Source organism: Hyaena hyaena, unplaced genomic scaffold (genome assembly GCF_003009895.1).
Source record: "Hyaena hyaena isolate Hyena2069 unplaced genomic scaffold, ASM300989v1 scaffold_1593, whole genome shotgun sequence".
NCBI lineage: Eukaryota > Metazoa > Chordata > Mammalia > Carnivora > Hyaenidae > Hyaena > Hyaena hyaena.
This window is the reverse complement of record NW_024082225.1, coordinates 109,993-132,644: the sequence shown is the minus strand read 5'-3', so window position 1 is coordinate 132,644 and position 22,652 is coordinate 109,993. Positions and strand designations below refer to the sequence as shown.

The window sequence follows — 22,652 nt, the reverse complement described above, 5'->3', positions numbered from 1 at the left end:
GCACCAAGACAAAGGCAGATTTCTCCCTCCTTCTCATTCTTACCACATCCAAAAGTATCCATGCCTTGGCAATTCAAACTGTTTCATATATCACACATATGTACCTCCCCTGCTCACCATTTTTCAATTGGACTGTTACTTGCCACCTCTCATCCCTACAACCCATTTTCCTTTCCACTGACAGACTGGTTTAATTAACCCTTATCTGGGTAGGGTGACCAAACTTTCTGGTAGGGCTGGGATGGTCCCAGTTTTCTCTATCCACACTGTCATCATCATTTATAGGCTTTATAGGTTTCACTCCCCTACGTAGTGCCCCCTAGATGGCACAGTTCCTTTAGCTTTATGGATTATTCAAGAATCAGTTAGTGAACCCCTCCCCTCACTCATGCAAGTGATCTTGCACTCTTTTTCCGGTAACAGGTCTACTTGCAGTTCCCCCAGATGTACCTAGCTGCTTCATTCTTTTGTGTCTTTGTTCATGATCGTCTTCTGACCTGGAAGGCTTTTCCTTCTTCCATTTGCCCAGCCCATTTCAACTAATCCTTCAAGCCTCACTTAGACTTCATTTATTCCATGACAGCCTTTCACGATAACCCAGAGTGGGCCATGGAGCTCTGGCTTGAACCCCAGCATCAGAATAAACTTTTGTGTGACATAATAGTTTGTGATACCAGCCAAGTGGGCAATCCCTGAGGAAAGGCCAGATTGAAGGTTGGGAATTTGGGAGTGTGCCACAGCGTGAAACGAAGATAGAGTGCAACAGAGAAGAAAGCCTAGGATTGTCTTGTTCAAGATTCAGGAGTGTTCTAGGATGACTGCCCCACCAGAGAAGTACATTAATAGCTGCGATGGGAACTTTCATTGTGAAATGAGAGATGATGGGCTGTATCCTGTGTTGTCTGTGGTCAGAATGTACATTCTGGGAGATGCAGACATGGACAGGAAACAACACGTGGGGATATGATGGCATTACACAGTCTCTGAAAACTTGGACCCAATCCTGAGGGTTAGGAATGGAGAAAGCCTGAGAATGCTGAGAATACTCAGAATTCCATTATGGAATGTGGACTCAGAATAGAAATTAAATTTGGTAATAAAAAAAATAGTGATCAACCTGATTCACATATCTTAGAATGTGACCTCAGATTTGTAACTGTTGTTAATATGTGGGTTTGTTGGTTTGTTTTTATATCCATATCTCAGAGCCTATGCAACATAGGCAAATCAAAAGCACTCAGCACAAGTTTCTTGAACTGCATTCCCGACATGCTACCAAAAGATGCCCTTCTCTCTGAAACTGTTTCGTGTTCAAGATAGGAGAAGGTGGAGAGACTCTCTACCAACATGTCCCCAGATTGAAGGAAGAAAATAAATTTGGGGGAAAGAGTCAGGGATAATTGCACAGTTGAAGCCAGGGGGAGTAAATAGTCTTTTTAGGTTAGGTGGGAGTGATGAAATGCATCTTATGTGATATTTGTGGGGGGAAAATGTTAGAACAAGATCAGGGTTCCTGTAGTTAGAAGAAACACTGATGGGCGTGGGGGGGAAAAGGGATAGGCATGGAGGAGGGCACTTGTGGGGATGAGCACTGAGTGTTATGTAGAAACTAATTTGACAATAAACTATTTGTAAAAAAAAAAAAGAAGAAGAAGAAACAGTGATACTTTCTATGGAATTATTAATGTACAATCTTAAAAACAATCACAGCTAAATGTTAAGATTGAAAGCATAAAATAAAATATTTACTTTAATAGAACATTGGGATAGAATAAACTTTTAATGACACAATCTCTTTGAGAATTCAGAGTACAGTCCTAAGTTATATCTCAATGAAATAAGAGAAATTAAATCCAGTTATGTTTACATTCAGTGACCTGAAGAGTATAATGGATAAAAGTCACTCAGTCCAAGTCCTTCTTGTAGCAGAATAGTATACATGCCCAATTTATTGTAAACTAAGTATTGTTCTGATTAAATATAGGCCAAAGACATAGATGTCTTTATTATTATTATTAAATTATTATTATTATTTTAATTCCAGTTAACATATGCTGCTATATTAATTTCAGGTGTACAATATAGTAATTCAGCAATCACACACATCACCCAGTGCTCATCATGATAAGGGGACTACTTGATGCCCATCACCAATTTCACCCATCCCCTTACCCACCTCCTCTCAGGTAGCAGTCTGTTTGTTCTCTGTAATTAAGAGTCTGTTTTTTGGTTTGTGTCTCTCTCCTTTTTTCCTCTTTGTTCTTTTTTGTTTCTTAAATTCTACTTATGATTGAAATTATATGGTATTTCTTTCTCTGACTGGCTTATTTCTCTTATCATTATACTCTCTACTAGATCCATATAGCTGCAAATGGCACGATTTCATGACTATATTATCTTTATATCTATAAATCTATATCTATCTATCTACTTATCTATATCCATATACATATATCCTACTTCTTTTATCCATTCATCAATGGAAACTTGGGCTGCTTCCATAATTTGACTCTTATATATAATGCTGCTAAACATGGTGTGTATGTATCCCTTGAATAGTGTTTTGAATTAGTTTGAATTAGTGTTTTTGTAGTTTTTAGATAACTATCCAGTACTGGACCATAGGGTAGCTCTATATTTAACTTTTGAGAAATCGCCATATTGTTTTCCAGAACGGCTGCACCAGTTTATAGTCCCACCAACTGTGCAAGAGGGTTCCCTTTTCTCCACATCTTTATCAGTGCTTTATGTTTTTTTCTGTTTTTGATTTTAGCCATTCTGACAGGTGTGAGGTGATATCTCATTGTAGCCAAATTTTAATTTGGCTGATGATGAATGATGTTGATCATATTTTCATGTGTCTGTAGGTTATCTGGATGTCTTCTTTGGAGAAATAGCTGTTCATGTCTTTTGCCCAGATTTTAGCTGTATTATTTGGTTTTGGAGTGTTGAGTTGTATCAGTTCCTTTTATATTTTGGATACTAACCCTTTATCAGATATGTCAGTTGTAAATATATTCTGCCATTCAATAGGTTTCCTTTCGTCTTGTTGATTATTTCCTTTACTATGGACAAGCTTTGTTTGATATGATCCCAATAGTTTATTTTTCTCTTATTTTGTCTTGCCTCAGGAGACCTATTAAAAAGAATGTTGCTATGGCCAATGTCAGAGGCATTACTGCCCAAACTTTCTTACAGGATTTTTATGGCTTCAGGTTCTTACATTTAGGTATTTAATATATTTTTAGTTTATTTGGTTGTTTGGGGTGGTTTTTTTGGAGAAAGTAGTCCATTTTCATTTTTTTCATGGAGCTAACCAATCTTCCCAACACCATTTGTTGAAGACATTGTCTTTTTCCCATTGCATAAATTAATTGAGCAATAATTAATTGTGCATTTATTTCTGCCTCTGTATTCCATTCTATTGATCTTGTGTTTATTTTGTGCCAGTACCATATTATTTTGATTATTATGCTTTCTGGTATATCTTTAAATCTGTAATGTGATATCTACAGCTTTGTTCTTTTTTTTTTTCAAATTTGCCTTGGCTATTCAAGGTTTTTCTGTGGTTTCAGTTTTAGGGCTTTAAGACCATTTTTAGTTTCCCATATCCAGACTGCATTTGTACCACTTGCTTTTCCTGGATTTTTCCTTGGGTATCTTAACCAAAGCCCCAGTTACACCTCATCCACATTTGACAGTGCTTGTCAATATCACAGTGTACCTAATAATAATCAAGAGTGTGTTAATCTGAGAAAAGACAAGAATAGTAACTACACAATAAAGAACAGAAAGTTATCAAGGGACACGATAATGAGATTGTTATGGCCAAGGGCTTTGGTTCATGATACTGTCCTCTTCATTCATTTACTTTCTCACTTGCTCATTCAGCATTATTTGAATAGACACATGTAAAGATCCTGGACTCCTTCAGCAGCCTTCAGCCATTGCCAGAGTACTTTCCAAATGAACAGTAGAGACATTGCAGAGATTAAATGGAACAGAGTTCCTACCCATACTGAGCTTTACTTCTTTGGAGAAAAATACAAGAAATAGTGGAGCAATTAAAAGGTGACATACAGTCAGGTATTGCTTGTATTATGAAGAAGAATAAATAAACGTAAAGGGAAAGGGAGGATATTTCAAATTGGTGGCCAGGGAAGGCCTGTCAGAAGACCTGAGCAGAGACACAAACTGTGCATATATGTAGGATTAGTGTCTCGGGTTGAGGGAATAACAAATACTAAGGCCATGAAAATGCAAGAAATTTGGATGTCCGTTGACTGGCTGGGGGACCCCTGGGGTCCAGTATGCAATAGTGTGTACAATGGGAGAGTAGGAAAGAAAGACTTAGAAGTAATCAGGGACCAGGTGACATTAGGACACCAGAGGGCATGATATTTGCTTCATATTTTATTCTAACTATGATGGAAATCCCTAAAGGAACAAAATGCTTTAATTTAGGCTGTGAAAGGAGTTAGACAGATGAACCTGGGGCTTATGGGAATGCCTAAAGGTGCTTATGTAGTGGCTCATGTGAGAAATGGTGGTGGATTTGTCAAGAGTGAGAGAGACAAAAGGTGTGAAAAGAGACTACATTCAGGATGCATTTTGAAAACAGGCCTTCTGGGTTTGTTGACTACCTGTAGCAAGATATAAGAGGGGGGGATATAAGGTTTTGTCCTGAGTAACAGATTCAAGAGGTGTGTATTCAAGGAGATGAGAAGGCTCTAGGAGAGTAGCCCTGATGGTAAAATCAAGAAAGTGGTCAAGAATCAAGAACTCAGAAACAAAATGTAAGACTTGAGGTGCCTGTTTGAACTCAGAGTAGAGATGCTGTGTAGACAAGTGGATATTTGCCTGAGGGTGGGCAGAGAGCATGGCTATGTTGCTTTCCAGCTGTCTGACCTATGGTCTATCACTCAAAAGCATTTCCCTTTATCCTCAAAATAAGGATCTTTTGGGGATACAAAGTCCTAAATAAAGGCAATTTAACATAAAAGAAATATGTTACTGTGAAAGTTCTACATGGAAACACTGGAATTAGTAGAAGTCACACCATAGATAATTTAACTTGGGAGAGAGACATTTGTCATCACAAACTCACTGTCCTTGGAACATATGGGGAAAGGAATGCAGGCAAATGTGTGAGGTGAGAGGTAAGATTTACCATCAGTTTCCCTTACTACTCCCTTTTATAGGCCACCATTTTCTTTTTTTTTTTAATTTATTAGAGAGAGGGAGAGAGACAGCGTGAGCAGGGGAGGGTCAGAGAGAGAGGGAGGCACAGAATTCGAAGCAGCCTCCAGGCTCTAAGCTAGCTGTCAGCACAGAGCCCAATTCGGGGCTCAAACCTACTAACCATGAGATCATGACCTGAGCCGAAGTCGGACATTTAACCAACAGAGCCACCCAGGCGCCCCTATAGGCCACCATTTTCATGTTCATAGGCTAATTTGTTTATTCCCCTTCCCCCTCACTCCTTACTGATGTGTTCAAGTAACATTCTTGAAAAGAAATTTCTTTATCCATTCAATTGCTTCAGCAAGTTGTCAAAAATGGTTTGATCATATTTAGGTTAATTTCTGTCCTCTCTATTCTGTTCCATTGTTTTGAGTGTCTATCCCTTCTTCAATACCACAATGTCCCAATTATGAAAAATTTCCAGTAAGTCTTAAAACAGATAAGAATAAACTGAGCTTTCCAACTTATTTTTTTAAATAAAAATTGTTTAGTCTATTCTATTTTCTTTGCCTTTTCTATAAAATTATAGAGTTAGCTTGTCTAAAAGATCCCACTACAAAGGAGAGCTACAGACCAAAATCCTTAATGAAAATCCATGTAAAAATTCTCAACAAATACTAGCAAATCTAATCCAAAAGCACATTAAAGGAATTATTCATCACAATCAACTTGGACTTATTCCTGGATTTCAAAGTGGCTTAATATTCATAAATCAATGTAATACACCACACTAATAAAAGAGAGGATAAGAACTATATGATCCTCTCAGTAGGTGCAGAAAAACTATTTGACAAAGGACGGCATCCATTCTTGATAAAAACCCTCACAAAGTAGGCCTAGAGGGAACAAACCTCATCACCATAGACGCCATATATGAAAAACTCACAGCTACTGTAGTAAGGAACAAGACAAGTTGTCCACTCTCACCACTGTTATTTAATATAGCCCTGGAAGCCCTAACCTCAACCATAAGACAACAAAAAGAAATAAAAGATATTGAAATCAACGAAGAAGAAGTCAAATTTTCACTTTGCAGATGAAAGATACTTTATATAGAAAACTCAGAAGACTGCATCAAAAAGAATGCTAGACTGGGGCGCCTGGGTGGCTTAGTCGGTTAAGCGTCCGACTTTCGCTTAGGTCATGTTCTCGCGGTTCGTGGGTTCGAGCCCCGCTTCGGGCTCTGTGCTGACTGCCAGCTCAGAGCCTGGAGCCTGTTTCAGTCTGTGACTCCCTCTCTCTTTGACCCTCCCCTGCTCACGCTGTCTCTCTCTCTCTCTCCTAGAAATAAATAAAACATTTAAAAAAAAAAAAAAAGAATGCTAGACTGATATACAGATTCAACAAAGTCACAGAATAAAAAATCATTGTGCAGAAATCTTTTGCATATCTATATACCAATAATGAAATGGCAAAAAGAAGAATCAAGGAATATATCCCATTCAAAATTGCAACAAAAACCATAAAATATTAATAAACCTAATCAGAGGTAGAAGATCTGTTCTCTGCAAACTATAAAACACTTATGAAGGAACTGAAGATACAATGAAATAGAAAAATATTCTGTACTCATGGACTGGAAGAACAAATATTGGTAAAATGTCTATATTACCCATAGCAATCTACACATTTAATGTAATCCCTGCCAAAACGCCATCAGCATTTTTCACAGAGCTAGAACAATCTGATAATTTGTATGGAACCACAAAAGACCCCAAATAACCAAAGTAATTTTGAAGAAAAAAAGCAAAGCTGGAGCTATCACGATTTCTGGACTTCAAGCTATATTCCAAAGCTTTAGTGACCAAGACAGTATTGTGCTGGCAAAAAAAAAAAAAAAAACAAAACAAAACACAGATAGATCAATGGAGCAGAATAGAAATCCCAGAAAAGGATTATATGGTCACAACTATATGGTCAACTAATCTTTGGCAAAGCAGAAAAGAATATCCACTGGGGAAAAAAGTCTCTTCCACAAATGGCTTTGGGAAAACTGGAGAGTGACATGGAGAAGAATGAAACTGGACCACTTTCTTACATCATACACAAAAATAAATTCAAAATAGAAGAAGGTCCTAAATGTGAAAGTGGAAACCATCAAACTCCTAAAAGTGAATATAGGCAGTAAACTTTTTGACATCAGTTGCAGCAATTTCTTTATTTTTTTTAATGTTTTATTTATTTCTAGGAGAGAGAGAGAGACAGTGTGAGCAGGGGAGGGTCAGAAAGAGAGGGAGTGACAGACTGAAACAGGCTCCAGGCTCTGAGCTGGCAGTCAGCACAGAGCCCGACGCGGGGCTCGAACCCACGAACCGCGAGATCATGACCTAAGGGAAAGTCGGACGCTTAACCGACTAAGCCACCCAGGCGCCCCAGTTGCAGCAATTTCTAATTAGATATGTTTCCTGAGGCAAAGGAACAAAAGAAAAAATAAACTATTGGGACTTCATCAACATAAAAACCTGCACAGTAGAAGAAACAATCAACAAAACTAAAAGTCAACCTTCAGAATGGGAGAAGATGTCAGCAAATGACATATCTAATAAAGGGTTAGTATCCAAAACCTATAAAGAACTTATCAAACTCAACACCCCCCAAAAAACCCCCAAATAATCCAGTGAAGAAATGACCAAAAGTCATGAATAGAATTTTTTCAAAGAAGACATCCAGGTGACTAACAGACACATGAAAAGATGCTCAACATCACTCATCATTAGAGAAATACAAAGCAAAACTACTCTGAGGTATCACCTCATACCTATCAGAATGGCTAAAATTAACAACTCAAGAGACAACAAATGTTGGCAAAGATGCAGAGAACGGGGAACCCTCTTAAACTGTTAGAAGGAATGCAAACTAGTGCAACCACTCTGGAGAACAGTATGGAGGTTCCTCTAAAAACTAAAAATAGAACTACCTTATGGTCCAAAAATTGAACTATTAGGTATTTATCCAAAGGGAAAAAAAAAATGCTGATTCGAAAGAACACATGCACCTCAATGTTTATAGCAGCACTATCAACAATAGCCAAATTATGAAGGAGCCAAATTATAGAAGGAGCCAAATTATGGAAGGACAAAAGTCCATCAACAGATAAATGGATAAAGAAAATGTGGTATACATACACAATGGAATATTACTCCACATTCAAAAAGAATGAAATCTTGCCATTTGCAACAACGTGGTTGGAACCAGAGTGTATTATGCTAAGCGATGTAAGTCAGTCAGAGAAAGACAGATATCATATGATTTCACTCATATGTGGAATTTAAGAAATGAAATAGATGAACATAATGAAGAAAAAAATAGAGAGAGAGGGACAAACCATAAAATAGTCCCTTACTATAGAGTAAAAACTGAAGGTTACTGGAAGGAATGTGGGCAGGGGGATGTTTAAATTGATGATGGGTATTAAGGGGGGCACTTGTTGGTATGAGCACTGGGTGTTATATGTACATGATGAATCACTAAATTCTACTGCCTATATGTCTTCTGCCCATATTTTAAATGGATTATTTGTTTTTGAGGTGTTCAGTTATATTAGTTTTTATGTATTTTGGATAATAACACTTTATTGGAATTTTCATTTGCCAGTATCTTCTCCCATTCAATAGGTTGCCTTTTAATTTTGTTGATTATTTCCTTTGTTATGTAGAAGCCTTTAGTCTGATGTAGTATCAATAGTTTATTTTTGTGCTTTTATTTCTTTTGCCTCAGAAGACATACACATATAGAAAAATGTTGCTATAGCCAATGTCTGAGACATTAAACTGCCTGTGCCTAAATTTTAGGGTTTTAGGATTTTATGGATTTAAGTCCTAAATTCATTTTAAGTTTATTTTGTGTCTGATGCGTGAAATTGGTCCAAATTCATTCTTTTGCATGTTGCTGCCCAGTTTTATCAACCCTGTTTGTTGAAGAGACTGTCTTTTTCCCCATTGGATATTCTTTCCTGATTTGGCAAAGATTAATTGTCCATATAATTGTGTCTTTATTTCTGGGTTTTCTATTCAGTTCCATTGATCTGTTTCTATTTCTGTCCCAGCACCATACTATCTTGATTACTACAGCTTTGTAAAATAGCTTGAAGTCTGGAGTTCTGTTTTATTGGGTGTAAAGTAAATGCATTCCTCGTCAGGTTTTTGTTTTGTTTTGTTTTGTTTTGTTTTGTTTTGTTTTGTTTTGTTTTGTTTTGTTTTTCTGGCCTCCTATCAGTTTCACTGAATCATTCAATAATCAGGCCCTAATTAACTGTACAAAGTTACTTTCTCAAGTCAGATAACAGGTCATTGAAAGAACAAGATATCATGATTTTGCATCAATTAAAGTTTTGGATAATTTTCAATAATCTATTTAAAACAATACTTGATGTTTGATAGAAAATCGCATTTTCTTCCAAGCTTTGTGATAAGAACATTGAGTGACCTTCTGTGCTTATTGTAATCACAGCTACATCAACTTTGTAATCAGGAAATTCCTTAAATCTTAGGCTCATCTTCAAGCTGTACAATTAACAATAATAGATGTGTTTATAGCACAGTCACTTCCATATACCACTGGGTGTTATATGGAAACCAACTTGACAATAAACTATTTAAGAAAAAAAACCACAGAATGTAAATTCCTTTCTTCTAGAATCAGATATGTCTTGACATTTGCATTGTAACATAGTGGAATATATATTTTTTAATTCTCCAAAATAGCACAATTTGTTACTTGCATCAGATCCCATTTATCCTACTGGTAGGGCTAAGAGGAAGTCAAAATACTACCCTATCCAAATTTCCGTCCAATTGTCATGGCAGCAAGCTCTTTGCTTCTCCCTTCCTCCCCTTCACCACCTTGAATCTGGCCTCACATTCGTGCCTTCTGTTGTCAGATGTTCTAGGAATTCTGAAGTTGGAGCGTTAAAGTCTTGCAGTTTTCACCTGCATCTCTCACATAGTCTCTTTAAGAGCCCTGCTCTGCCATGTGGGAGGTTTTGGAGAGGCCAATGTAAGTGCCTCAGTTAGCAGGGCTAGCTGAGGATGGCCTGGTCATGCTAGCCAAAGCACTAGACACATGAGTGAGGACGTCTTGGACCCTCTATACTAGATGTTTGCAGCTAAACACATCCTGACTGCTGTTGCTTGATGGAGCAGCCTAGCCTTGTTTTAGTTCCTGAGCCATGAAATTATAAGATGTAGTGAATTGTTCCATGTTTAAGGCCACCAAGTTTGGGGGTAGTTTGTTTTGCAGAAGTAGGTCATTGAAGTAATTGCTGATAATGACTAAGTAACTTTATGTGAGAATTAAAAAGAATTTGCTATCCACTGCCTTCAAGCTTGGTCTCCCTCCTGCTGGTCTGGGTGAAGGAGAAAGAGAGACACCTTAGTGTCCCAGGAACTCAAGTTCTTAGATTCGAAGCTCCTACAAATAGATAAGTAGAACCAATGGCTGTCACCCATCAAACCTTCCATAGACGGAGTAGGGAGTGGGTCAGTGCATAGAAGGGTGTATGGAAAACCCCCACTTAATGCCCCCAGAGGTGTGGAGAGAAGTTGTTCCATCACTGCAACATTATTTATCAAAGAAACATTCTAAAGTCACAGCCAGGACCTAGTAGGCCTGGAAAATGACATATTTATAAACTTGAGTTATTATGATTATTTTTAACTTTTCCTTGCATTTATTTTTGCAGAATTTACTCCTCATCAATAATTTTTTATTTCTTTAGTTTCTTCTGAGATATCTTTTCTTTTGTGTAACCTCATCTTCTGCTTCAGGAACAATATGCTTTTTTTCAGTAAGGATCATCTGAATGTGGCAGGAAGAGCTCAGATCATGGGTGATCTGACCATGTGGCCTATAAGTTCTATGCCTCATCCTGGGGGTTTTGTTCATTTGGATGTGCTTAATGACCAGAGATTGTACATCCAAAACTTTAAGGTCAGCATTAGTCTCTGGATTTGTAAACATGTGGAGTAATAATTCAGCACTCATTATGGGCCACTGACCCCGTGTCCACATGCTCTGTTTGACCTGCAGACACCTACCAACTCCACCACTGTAGTGACAGAATGGCACAAATTGCTTTTGCAAAGTGACATCCTTCAGACACGTGGTGGTTTTCAGACATGCATTTACTTGATGGCTTGGACACTTTCACGTGTTCATTAAGTGAAAATAAAGATTTGAATCTCTTTTTTATATAATTTATTTCTTTTTTAAAAATTTATATCCAAGTTTGTTAGCATATAGTGCAACAATAATTTCAGGAATAGATTATTACTGCCCTTTACCCATTTAGCCCACCCCCCCTCCCACCACCCTTCCAGTAACCCTCTGTTCTCCATATCTAACAGTCTCTTATGTTTTGTCCCCTTCCCTGTTTTAATATTATCATTGCTTCCCTTCCCTTAAGTTCATCTGTTTTGTATCTTAAAGTCCTCGTATGAGTGAAGTCATATGATATTTTTCTTTCTCTGATTAATTTCATTTAGCATAATCCCTCTAGTTCTATCCACATAGTTGCAAATGGCAAAAACTATGGTTTTTGATTGTTGAGTAATACTACATTGTGTGTGTGCCACATCTTCTTTATTCATTCATCCATTGATGGGCATTTGGGCTCTTCCCATACTTTGGCTATTTGTCAGAGGCCGGCTCCAGCCAGGTCCAGGGGTCCCTGAAGGATGGACGATGTTGGCGAGGGAGGGGTGAGAGAGCCACGAGAATCTTTCTGGTCACCAGGCAGGCATCTACTTTCTGACTGGGGCTCAACGTTATTTTATAATTAAGTGTTTGGGGAAGGGCACAGAAGTGGCATTTGCCTTAGACAATGATTTCTGATGACAAACTTCTTTGATATGTAAGAATTTCCCAGAACATAGATTTGTAGAAGACTCCTGCATAACCTTTATCAATAGTGATTGAGGTAGGTGATTTAGATGCTTATCCTATGGGGAAAGAAGGTATCTTTAGCATACAAGACAATGTTTTTAGCATAAAAAGGGTGAAGTTACTTCTTTGTGAGCAGGGGTCAATAGCTTGTTTAACGAGTATTAAGAAAAACAGATCTTTCAGAAAACACCTTTCCTCCCATAATCACAAAAGAAGTTCCTCAATAGGTTCCTTCACAAGGAGCAATCAGCATATTCAAAACCAGAATAAGTCATTCACAAATGCCTTGGGGGGCCAGTGCTACAAGCAGAAACAATTGGGTGGGGGTGGATATCTGTCCTTAACTCTAAATTAGGCTCTTTGTCTCAGGGCCAGGATCAATTGTAACTCTTGTGTTCTTTGCCCCCTTTATTATCTAAGTCTTGGATCTGCAAGGCCCATAGGAAGAGCCTTTCGACAATCATCTACAATGCTTTCATCTGAAGTCTCTTTTGAAAAGGCAGGAATATGCTTTTCCTTATGAGCAATCTGTGTGGGGAATATCGGTCTGATCTGGAATATTGTGAGGCCTGGTCAATACCAGCAGGCTCATTTCCAACATGAGCCAGTAGTAGCAGAAGGAGATAACAGTTTTGGTTTCTCATGGCAGGAGCTGTGCAAACGCTGCCATTTCCTTGCTGTGACTTTCATCCAGCGAGGCCCGTGAGGCTCCCAGCAGCTATTGTTGACCGTGCTGCTATAAACATTGGGGTGCATGTGTCCCTTTGAAACAGCATACCTGTATCCCTTGGACAAATACCTAGTAGTGCAATTACTGAGTCATAGGATAGTTTTATTTTAAATTTTGTGAGGAACCTCCATACTGTTTCCCAGAGTAGCTGCACCAGTTTGCATTCCCACCAACAGTGCAAAAGCGATCCTCTTTCTCTGCATCCTCGCCAACATCTGTTGTTGCCTGAGTTGTTAATGTTAACCATTCTGACAGGTGTGAGGTGGTATCTCATTATGGTTTTGATTTGTATTTCTCTAATGATGAGTGATGTTGAGTACCATTTCATGTGTCTGTTGGTCATCTGGATGTCTTCTTTGGAGAAGTGTCTGTTCATGTCTTTAACCCATTTCTTCACTGGATTATTTGTTTTTTGGGTGTTGAGTTTGATAAGTTCTTTATAGATTTTGGATACTAACCTTTTATCTGATATACCATTTGCAAATAGCTTCTCCCATTCCATTGGTTGCCTTTTAGTTTTGATGATTGTTTCCTTTTCTGTGCAGAAGTTTGTGCTTTTTTTTTTTTTTTTATGAGGTCCCAGTAGTTCATTTTTGCTTTTGTTTCCCTTGCCTCTGGAGACGTGTTGAGTGAGAAGTTGCTGCGAATAACGTCAAAGAGGTTCTTGCCTGCTTTCTCCTCAAGGATTTTGATGGCTTCCTGTCTTATATTTAGGTCTTTCATCCATTTTGAGTTTATTTTTGTGTATGGTGGAAGAAAGTGGTCCAGGTTGATTTTTCTGCAAGTTCCTGTCCAGTTTTTCTAGCACCACTTGCTGAAGAGGCTGACTTGGACCTCTTGACGTGCAAGATTTTGTAGGGATTTCTAGGTAAGTGAATAGTGAGCCATTTTCAGAGATCACTTTAGGCCACTTAAGAAGAGCTTTAAATTTTATTTTTACTTTCTTGAGGATTATTTTATTTTCCAAGTCTTGTACTGTATTTCCCCCTGATTTTCACATTTTATATTTCAAAGAAGTTTCTCTTATTCTCTGAATTTTCTTTATTTATGGCCCCCTACTTTTGTGCACACAATTTTCAACAAGGTAGAAAATCACTGAGTGGCTGCTAGGTGCCAGACATTTATCTAGGTGTGGGGATAGTGTAGTAATTTTTATCTCTCTGACACTAATTAAAGGTTTGTTTTCCTCCTGCTCCCTCATGTGCCTCTTTTCCAAATAGTGATACAAACACACACACACACACACACACACACACACACACACACAGAGAGAGAGAGAGAGGGAGAGAGAGAGAGAGAGACCAGGCAAGAAGACTGCAAAAAGACATTAAGGAAAACTGGGAAGCAGATAAGTGGCTGGTAAGGGATTCTATTGACCCAAGGAAACAAAACCCTAAGGTGACAATGAGGCAGCCCCATTTTCTCCCCAGTGTTCCAGGCTGGTAGAATAACTCAAAGCTTATTTGGGGCTGAGCTGTGTCCCCTGATTCCCACCCCAATTTGTATGATGAAGTCCTAGCCCCCAATGTCTCACAATGTAACTATGTTTGGAGATAAGTAATTAAGTTAAAATAAGATTTTTGAGCACCTAGTTGGCTCAGTCCATTAAGCATCTGACTCTTGATATTGGCCAAGGTCATGATCTAACTTTTGTGGGATAGAGCCCCACATTGGGCTGTGTGTTAAATGTGGAGCCTGCTTGGGATTCTCTGTCTCACTTCTTTCTCTACCTGCTCAGGCACACATTCTCTCTCTCTCTCTCAAAATAAATAAATAAATTTAAATAATACATACATACATACATAAATTGAGACTTTTATTATGGTCCCTAAGGTCCATTCTTTATAAGAAGAGGTAAATCAGACACAGATATGCAGACACACAGGGAAAAACTTTGTGAACAGAGGGCTAAGGTGGCTCTCTGCAAACCAAGGACAGAGGACTCAAAAGAAACCAACCCTGAAGACATGTTGATCTAGGACTTCTAACCCAAAAACAGAAAATCAACTTCTGATGTTTAAGATACCCAAACTGTGGCACTTTGTTATGGCAGCCTGAGTAGACAAAGCTCTTGTAATTGAAATAATATTGACAAAAACACAATGGCTGGTGACTAGTGATCAGGCTGAGGTGAATCTGCTTGCAATAGTAAAAGTATCTGATACCACACACACAATGTACGCATCATTTCTGAAGTCAACTGAGGAAAGAGGAAAGGAATTGGGGGTCTCAGTGGTGCTTGTAATAAAAGGTGGGCAAGTTGTCATCATCCTGGCCCACTTAGAGCTGTTCTCAATAAGGAGGTTGCTCTGTGTGAGACAGAATTCTGGACTCACATATTAGCCAATCTCAGGTCATGTCCCTGAGGCTCTGTATGTTCCAACTGTAAACTCTCAGGCTCCTAGGGGCAGCTGAAGCCCTTGATTGAGCTCAATCTGCTTTAGCAGACCTGCAAGTCTCCACCTAGGTGAGCAAGAAAATTGTCCAGGAGTCACATAACCAAAACCATTTGTGCATTATGGCTCCTTGAATAGCTTAGTTCTTTAGTTGCTTATTTTATGCATGCGGAATTAGGTCCAGGGTGTTATTAAGACTGCCCTGGTCAGTGGTGGAGCTGAGCCAGAGTCTGATGCAAGGGAAAAGGGTAGCAGGAGGCCTCTAGATCCTGCATTAGTTGATGGATTGATCAATGTGGAGATCAGGGAAGGAAACAGACTTCATCTGGCCTCCCACATGTCCCTACAGTCAGATCTTCCCTCATTTTACTTTTTAATAAGTAGTCCTTGGGGCACCTGAGTGGCTCAGTCAGTTAAGCTTCTGACTTCAACTAAGGTTATGATCTCACTGTTTGTGGGATTGAGCCCCACATCAGGCTCTGTGCTGACAGCTCAGAGCCTGGAACCTGCTTCAGATCCTGTGTCCAAAGTTCTGGGATACAATTTTTTCTAATTGCAGTGTTGTTGACACACAATGTTACAACACGGTAAGCCCACAACTCTATACATGCTGCTATACATACTGCATAAGTGTAGCTACCTTCTGTCACCATACACCACTAGTACAATACCATTGGCCACATATTCCCTATACAGCACATTCTATCAGTCCTGGGACAGTTGTTACCAGAGACACACACTTCTCACCTGAACAGCAGAGTTTGCTTTGGATAATCTTATTCTACATGTTTTGCCCAATTTCTATTGTCTGTTTCTTCCCACTGGCCTTAGGATACTCAGGTCAGGTAACATATTTACTTCTGCTACTTTCCCTAGTATGGAGACCAGGTATATGATGGGTTCACACACTTCCTCCTTCTGGAGAGTTTTCTGGATATTCTCCCAAATAGTCTGCAGGCCTCATTCCTCTGAGAGGACATTTGCACTGAGGTCTCTATCCAACCTGGTCCAGATGATGTAGAACCTCTTATCCAGGCCTTGTATGGTTTTGGCAAGCTTCACAAGATTCACGCTGAACTGTTCAGATGCAATGATGATAAAAAGGTCGTACTGGCTAAACCTCTCCTCCAGATACTTCTCCGGGCTTAGTGTGGCAGTCCCTGTGCCTGGCAGTTCCCATAGCACCACAGTGGGAATGTGGGAGAGTAGCAAGTGGGATCTGGTGCTCCTTACCACTCAAGTGGGAGCAAAGGACTCCTCCTCATGCCCAATTTCCCACAGTATGTTGATGAAAGAGGACTAGCCATTGCCAGAGTCCCCAGTCACAGCAATGCTCACTGGAGCACTGGCTACTGTTTCCAGGGTCCCCCTGACCACAGAGATCACTTCACTTCTCCCAAAGCCTTTTCTATGTTCATGGCACCCACTTTAGATAAGACATTTTGACCCATATTGTATTGCATAAAAGAAGTGAAGGATGTAGGTAATGAAGTGTGAAGGGATGAGGAAAACTCTGTCATGTTGCTGAACAGTGGACTGACTTATAAATATAAGAATAGCAAAGAAGTTAGAAGGTCCAGGTGCACAGGGCAGCAGAGGATTCATCAGACTTGGTATCCCAGACTGAGGGTTTCAGATCCACACCCAACTCACTGCAAAGACATTTAGAACAGAAACAGCAAGTCTCTGCAAAAATCTTTGAGAGTTTGTAAAAAATTTAAACATATTAGTCAATCATAGAATGAGGAAATCCTCCCATTTATGACAACATGGACGGACTTTGAACCCATTTTGCTAAGTAAAATAAATCAGAGACAAATACTGTGTTGTCTAACTGATGTGTGGAATCTAAAAATAAAATATAATAAAATAAATTCATCAGAAAAAAATCACACACGTGGAGAGGCAGAGGCAGAGAAGACAGGCTTTTGGAGGATATGGTCAAAAGGTACAAGGTTTTAGTTATAAGATAAGTAAGTACTAACGATATAGTGTACAACCTGATGACTATAGATGACACTGCTTTATGATTTATAGGAATGTTGTTAAGGGAATAAGTACTGAGAGTTCTCATCACAAGGAGGATTTTTTCTCTTTTCTCTTCTTCCTTTTCTTTTTGTTGAGATGATGGATGTTACCTGAACCTATTGTGGTAAACATTTCACAATATATGTAAATCAATTCATCATGCTATATCTCCTAAACTTATGACATAAGTAGTGATGTATGTCAATTATTTTTAAATAAAACAGATAAAATTATTTAGGAAGAGTCACCAAATGACCCAGCAACTATACTCTTAGCTAGATACATACCCCAGAGAGGTGACAACATACACAAAAAACCTGTATTCAAATGTTCATAGCAGCATTATTTATAATAACCCTCAGGTGGAATTAACACAGTTGTCCACCAACTGCTAGGTGTATAAACAAAAGTGGTCTATCCATACAAGAGATCAGCACTGGGCAAGAGAAAAAATAAATACTAATATCTGCCACAACATAGATGAGCCAGAACATTATGCTCAGTGAAAGAAGACAGCCCATACAATACCACATATTGTATGATACTATTCATATGGAATGTTCAGAAAAGGCAAATTCATAGGCACTGAAAATATACTGGGGATTTTCTAGATATGTAGGGCAAATGGTATGAGGGAAAAGAAAGATAGCAATCAAGAGGTACAGGATATCTTTTGGATAATGAATATGTTCTAAATTTTATTATGACAGGTGTACAACTTTCTGAATATATTAACAGTTACAGAAAACTTAAAAGAGGCAAGTTGTAGAATGTGTAAATTATACCCCAATAAAATTGTATAAAACAGAAGTAGCGGAGGTGCTCATCCAAGAGATGTTCACATTTTAGGGGCTCAGAGGAGACCACTGAGGCATTCTCTCCAGCTGTAATTCCAGTAGTCAGCACCAAAGCAAGTTATACACATGAGTGGACTTGAGCAGCACAACATCATGAGAATTGTTCAGTCAGGAGGCAATCAGGTACAGATACACCTCCTCCCAAACAGAGGAGTCAAATGTCCTGCTGGGAATGACCATAGGGCAGAAGCAAGCTTGCACCAACTCCCCATGTCCTTCAGTCCTGAGGATCCATACATCCTCACTGCTTATGTCTACAGAGTCAAGGATAATTTGATTAACAACAGTGAAAAATGCAATTTCTTCCCTCTCAAGACATCTTCCATATCTTTCACCAATAATTGCATGCCTAAGGAATCCCTGTCCCTCATTCACTTCAACATCTAAGTTACACAACTGTCAAAATAATATCCTCCTGATTTTTTAAGTCATCACTTAAATTTGTACATGATTATTTATCTTTGTCACTGTGATTGTTATTATTATTATAAATATTTAAGTTCTCCCTTGAACATTTTTCTTGTAAGTTGAGTCCCATGGTAGAATAGCAAGCATTTTATGAGACAGGATTGGAAAAGAAAATGGTTGGGATTACCTAGTGAAATCTCCTTCTGGGGGCTACACACACAGTGCTAGCTGGTGAGCTTTCACAATCCCACAAGTTATGACTGCTTTCTGTGTCAATTTCTCTTAAGACATCTACTATCTTTATGTGTACAGATGCAAATTTTAAAACATGTTATAATTTATGACTGTCTCCTTGGCTGAGGACTTTCCCTGTGAGACCCATGAGGACTTATATTCCATGAGGGTTTTTCTTCCAGACCATCAATACACTCTCCTCAGGCTGCTGGAGACAAGTCCTTACACCCAACTGCTCAGATTTCTGCCTCAGAAGGACTGGAGTTCTATATGTAGGACAAATTTCATGTTGACCTGCAGGTCCTGTGTGGTATCTTATTGTTCTCTTCCTCCACCACCCCTACCTGCTTTCTTCTCTACAGGTGGGTACTGGTTGCATCACTGCACCTCAGATTTCTCTGTGTGTCTTTATCAAACAGAAGGCCTGGATTCACCCTCCCAATGATGAAATCGCTAAGATTACCTACTGAGTTTTCAGACAACTCAGCCCTGGGGCAATGTAACATTTTCACATTGAAAACTGAGCCCTAGTGTTCTATTCTGTTAAGCAAGGAAGCCATGCTAACCATCTCTTAGGACTCCAGTGAGGGTTTTGCATGGTATGATCAATACAAAGCTCTAGGCAGGACTCCCAGCAACCTCTTGGTGAATCCTCTCTGGTCTCTGAAGTAGACATTCCTCTGATTCTTCTTACTTCTGCCAACTCTAACCACAGTCTGTGAAGATTATGATCTGTGAGTCTATCTGGCTTGGTCTAATGCATACCTACTCATGATTAATCTTACCAAGTTCTGTTAGTAGGTCTTATTATTCCTGGTTACAGATGAAGAAATAGTGTCTCACAGACAAGAAACAAGTCTTGGATTACAAAGAAATGATGGGGGATCCAATAGTTAAATCCACAGTGTGATTCTATGTTTCTGCTTGGACAGGAATGGAGGACAATCCTAGTTAGTGCCGAATCTCCAGCCACAAGGGATGAGGGATTTCTGGATGCTGAGATACTTCTTCTGAGATCATAGAATTGGTCAGTGAGGATGGTGCCTCCTCCTGCAGGGGGTAGAGGTGCCCTGAATTCAGTGAGAGGGTGAATCACTTGGTAGTGGGGCAGAGCACACATGGGCAAAACTGGCTAGATGTCGGAAAGATGAAGTCCTACCTGATTCAGTTTGAGGAAACATTCTGGATGTGAATACCTAAGAGCCTTCTCTTTCCCTTATACTCAAAGCCTTCTTTAAGACCTCTCTTGATTATTCTCCAAAATAACCCAAGTTCTTATTTATGGAGGACGTGGAGGTTCCTGGAAGCCTCAACTGCCATCCTGCCTCCAGGGAGACAATCTCCGGGGTGAGTTCCAGGCTTACTGACTTGATTGTACAAAAGGGTTTCCTTTGCCTCTGAGCATAATATGTATTCTGCTTGCCTATAATTTTGCCCCTAGTATGAGATAGGGAAGGCTGGTATCAGTAGTTCTGTAGGTCCCAGGCCATCCAGAACACAGGACCTGGGCTAGAGACCTTGAGTTCTTTTCCCAGCTTGTCTAAATCCCATCACAACATCCACTCTAAACCCATATTTTTCAATAATAACACTGAATGTAATGGGCTGAATGCTCCAATGAAAAGACATAGGGTAGCAGAATGGATAAAGAAAACAAAATCCATATATTTGCTGTCAACAAGAAACTCAATTTAGACCTGAGGACACATTCAGATTGAAAGTAAGGGGATGGAGAAATATCTATCATGCTACTGGAAGTCAAAAGAAAGCTGGAGTAGCTATACTTATATTAGACAAACTGGACTTTAAAGTAAAAACAGTAACAAGGGATGAAGAAGGGCATTATATAATAATTACAGGGTCTATCCATCAGGAAGAGCTAACAATTATAAATGCCTACTCACTGAATACAGCAGCACCTGTACAAATACATAAAACAATTCATCACAAGCAGAAAAATTCTTATGGATAAGAATGTGCTAATAGCAGGAGACTTTAAGACTCCATTTACAGCAATGGATAGATCAACTAGACAGAAAATGACTAAAGAAACAATGGACTTGAACGACACATTGCACCAGATGGATTTGACAGATATATTTGGAACTCTACATCCTGAGGCCATGGAATTCACTTTCTTCTCAGGTGTGCATGGGACATTTTCCAAGATGGATCACATACTGGGACATAAAGTAGCCCTCAATAGATATATAAGAATACGGATCATACCATGCATACTTTCAGATCACAATACTATGAAACTTGAAATCAACGACAGGAAGAAGTCTGGAAAACCTCCAAAAACATGGAGGTTAAAGAACACCCTACTAAAGACCGAATGGGCCAATCAGGCAATTAGAGAAGAAATTTAAAAATATATGGAAACAAATGAAAATGAAAATGCAAAAATTCAAACTCTATGGGATGCAGCAAAGGCAGTCCTAAGAGGAAAGTCCACTGCACTCCAAGCCTGTTTCAAGAAATTAGAAAAAAAGCAAGTACAAAATCTAACAGTGTACCTAAAGGAACGAGAAGGTAAGCAACAAGAGCACCTCAAACCCAGTAGAAGAAGAGAAATAATAAAACTCAGGACAGAAATAAACAATATAGAACCCAAAAAAAGTTGAACAGATAAATGACCAGGAGTTGGTTTTTTAAAATTATAAACAAATTGACAAACCTCTTGCCAGTCTTCTCAAAAAGAAAAGAGAGAGCACAAAAATAGACAAAATCATGAATGAAAACGGACTTATTACAACCAACCCCTCAGAAATACAAGCAATTGTCAGGGAATACTATGAACAATTATATGCCAACAAGCTGAACAGCTTAGAATAAATGGACAAATTCCTAAACACACACGCACTACCAAAATTCACATGGGAAGAGATAGATAATCCAAACAGACACATAATTAGTGAAGAAATTGAATCAGTGATCAAAAATCTCCCAACAAATAAGAGCCCTGGGCCAGATGGCTTCCCTGGGGAATTCTATGAGACATTTAAAACAGAGTTAGTACCCATTTTTCTCAAACTATTCCAAAAAATAAAAATTGAAGGAAAACTTCTGGACTTATTCTATGAAGCCAGCATGACTTTGATTCCCAAGCCAGACAGAGACCCAGAAAAAAAAGAAAACTACAGGCCAACATCCTTGATGAATACAGATGCAAAAATCCTCAACAAGATACTTGCAAATCAAATTCAACACTACATGAAAAGAATTATCCACCATGATCAAGTGGGATTCATTCCTGGATTACAGGGCTGATTCAATATTCTCAAATCAATCAATGTGATACATTACATTAACAAAAAAAGAAAAGATAAAAACCATATGATCCTGTCATAGATGCAGAAAAAGCATTTGACAAAATATAGCATCCCTTCTTAATAAAGACCCTCGAGAAAGTCGGGATAGAAGGAACTTACTTAAACGTCATAACAGCCATCTATGAGAATCCCTCAGCTAACATAATCCTCAATGGGGAAAAACTAAGAGTTTTCCCCCTGAGATCAGGAACATGGCAGCGATGTCCACTCTCACCACTGTTTAACAGAGTGCTGGAAGTCCTACCATCAGCCATCAGACAACAAAAGCAAATAAACAGCATCAGAATAAGCAAAAAAAAAAAAAGTCAAACTTTCACTTTTCGCAGCTGACATCATACTTTACATAGAAAACCTGACAGACTCCACCAGAAGCCTACTAGAACTGATCCATGAATTCAGCAAAGTTACTGGGTACAAAATCAACGTACAGAAATCGGTTGCATTTTTATACACCAGTAATGAAGCAACAGAAAAAGAAATCAAGAAACTGATCCCATTCACAATTGCACACAAAAAAACATAAAATACCTACAAGTAA

The 22,652-nt window shown here is 38.8% G+C and overlaps 1 pseudogene; it reads right to left on the bottom strand.

Moving 5' to 3' along the window:
• Window positions 1-16,053: 16,053 nt before the first annotated feature.
• LOC120226113 lies at window positions 16,054-16,772 on the bottom strand (annotated as a pseudogene).
• Window positions 16,773-22,652: the final 5,880 nt, after the last annotated feature.